Source organism: Garra rufa, chromosome 25 (genome assembly GCF_049309525.1).
Source record: "Garra rufa chromosome 25, GarRuf1.0, whole genome shotgun sequence".
NCBI classification, from domain to species: domain Eukaryota; kingdom Metazoa; phylum Chordata; class Actinopteri; order Cypriniformes; family Cyprinidae; genus Garra; species Garra rufa.
The window spans coordinates 12,010,287-12,013,704 of record NC_133385.1 but is presented as its reverse complement, the minus strand read 5'-3'; positions in this window follow the sequence as shown (position 1 = coordinate 12,013,704).

Below are 3,418 nucleotides of genomic sequence, written 5' to 3'. Positions count from 1 at the left end.
GTGATAATACGCCGTGGCCACAAGTTATTATTTCGTGGGAACATCATATTAACTCGTGGGTATGTGATAATATGTCGTGGCCACAAGATGGCAGTGTATACATAGTTACACGGCTTTGCCTAAAACGAAACTGAATGCAAAACGTGCACGCGTATTCAAAGGCAATTTTAATGCCCGATGTTTGAAGAGCGACTCCCCAACAAATTAGACTACATACATATCTAGGCTGTTATTAGTATGCGGGCTATAAAAGGTTGTGTTAGTTGTCTATAGCTTTGTATCATACTTGAGATCTCTTGACTTCAGGTTCTGAAAGTTTTGCCGACAAGGAATTTTTACTGGAAGTGCAGATTAAAGGGTGAATATAACATATTTAATTTCGGCTTATTGATAAACTATTAAATTTTTATAGTTAAGGAATAAATCATTCACGCAGTTTAATTTGAAACACAATGAACACAACATGCTCATTTATCGTCACAAACTGGGGTAAATACATTAAAGTAAAAACTTAATTGGCATAATTGTCAGGCGTTTACAGTATTTGCAAAATATTTTAGCATATTAATAATACTAGCATAATTATACAGAGAGTTAATTAAAGCACTACACGAACTGAAAGGGAAATAAGCATATAAAACAATAAATATAGCCCATAAATATAGCCCTAACCAGTTAATATGATTATTATAAAATTAGGCCTATTGTATTAGCCTACTGTTTAATAATAATAATATACAAATATGAAATATAAAGAACCGATCCGTTAACAGGCAAGCGGTGCTCCTGCAGCCAAAATACTGCCACTTACGTCTCTTTGCGTCAGGCGCCGCCAGAGATAAAAAATATGTTATGTCCTTTAACCAGATTTTTAACAACAAATAGAACATTTGTCGGTAGTGTTGAAAACGAAGATCATGTAATGGAATTCTCCTAGTATGATCAATCAAAAAAAAAAAAAAAATACAGAGATGTGCCTGACATTAAGACTATTCATGGGACTATGAATTATAAATAGAAGAACACATATAGTACATTTCTGTTGTGTTTTTAATGAAATCAAATGTGATCTTGTTGTTTGCAACTAGCAATGTCTTTCCCAAAACAGCACAAATCACTTCAGGCCTTTTCACACGGGACGCGGCAGTCGCGAGTGTCTATTTTCAGTGGGAGCGGCGCGGAGGCGAAGTGCAAGTTTTGCTCCTGCACCCAAAATCCTGCCGCTTCCACGAACACGGCGCTTCGCAGCAGGCGCAGCCAAAGATAATTTTTTAAAAATCTTTTTGTGAGCGGCAGCGTCCGCACTGTGACCGCGTCGCGAACACCGCCTCAACTGCACAAAACGCTTCCACTACAAGAGAAGGCAGCAGCCGCGCGGCGATTCCGGCATGTCATTATCTTTACAAAAAGATCTTGTTGCCATGACATGCATACTCCCACGAGTTAATATGATGTTCCCACGAAATAATAACTTGTGGCCACGGCGTATTATCACGTACCCACGAGTTAATATGTTGTGAACTAGCCTAAGTGAACCAAACATTCCCCCTCTCGGTCACAGTAAATGCTTCGTTCGACTTTTCGTAGATCATCTTCCCTGTGCATAACCTCTGACCTACTTTCTGTACGATCTGAATTTCTGCGCTTTGAATTTTGAACACTGAATTTGATGTTCCGAATTTTTTTTCATCTTGAAAACTTGAAGTTGTATTTTTAAAAACTGAATATTTGAAGTCTTAGAAATCGGAACAAAAATCTGCTGTTTGAAAATACATGTCTATTTGAAAATCTGCGATTTGAAAATTCAGTTGTGTTCAATTTCAAATGTTCAATATTCAAGTTTTAAAAAATCGAATTCAGAACTATGTTAAATGCCATATAATATTCAGTTTTGTGAAATGACACTTGTCAATAATTCAAATTTGTACAATTCAAATTCAAAAAGTTTTGTCATAATATGAGCTCCATATATTTGACTGATAAATTGATGATTATGAAAGATCGCGTTTACTCTTTCACTGTTTAACTTCCGAGCATAGACGTCTAAATATAAAACATGAGTGATGGGTGGTCTAATTTTACTGTACTTTTAGGCAATGTTTGAAAAGTATATAATGTATAGTATATAAGTTCGTATAACAAGATAAGGCGTCTTGAACACTCACCGTGTCTATCGGTAGGCTTCCTATTCAGCAGACTGAATTTTCCCGCTTAGGCTGCTGGGGCGATTGGTATGAACCCTTATAGGGGTGGTCACAGGTTAATTTTATTTTTATATTAATTTACTATTTTTACTATGAGTAATATTTAAGATACAGATCAGTGCGAACAATTTACCACTATTTACAAGGAAGACCCCCCTTACATCTTGTGTTTATGTCCTTCAGGGGGGATAAAGCATTAATTAGGGGGGTCAGACCCCCCCAAACCCCCCCCCCCCCCCGTAATTCGCACCCTTATTTCAATCCTTGTTTATTGTTTGAAGGCGCTGCAGGCTTAAGACGTAAACCTTTGCTTTTCTCTTTTTTGGCAATACTTTGATAATAAAAAATGATGGAGGGACAAACAAAATCAGCTTAGCAGGAGTAGAGCTGGACTCAGTGAAGATGAATCCTTGAACGAAATTCTGTTTTCATTCGTCATTCTTTCAGAGTAAGAATATTGGCAAAACTGTAAAATCTAATATATGTCCTTCAAAGCAAACATTATGCTGATTACATTCGGCTTCCTACACCGAGAAGGTCCCAACTGTAATCTGATTCATTCACAGCAATGAAAATTATGCCAGCATTTATTTATTTATCCTCAAGTTTATGACCTGATCTCTATTCACTTTCAAGGAAATGAACAGTTTTTAACATTAACAGTGATTTCTGGGTGAACTGTTTCTGTAAGATTTTTCTTTAATGCCAAAAATCATTAGGATATTAGTAAAGATCATGTTCCATGAAACTATTTTGTACATGTCCTACCATAAATATATCAAAACGTAATTTCTGATTAGTAATATGCATTGCTAAGAACTTCATTTGGACACCTCTAAAGGCAAATTTCTCAATATTTAGATTTTTTGCCCCCTCAGATTCCAGATTTTCAAGTAGTTGCATCTTGCCCAATCCTTACAAACCATACATCATTGGAAAGCTTATTTTTCAGCTTTCAGATGATGTATACATCTCAATTTAAAAAACTGACCCTTATGACTGGTTTTGTGGTCCATGGTCACGTATAACCATTTATTTATTACTGGTAGCCTACTATATATGAAATATATGGGATGAGGTAACATTTTAATTATAAACAGTGTGTATAAATCCTGCAGATGGAGCCAGCGAATCGCAGACCCCAAGTAGGCTCGTTCCATGACGTACTTCCTGGGAATTGTAGGCCATTTGTGATTACCAGGGATTTGTGTACG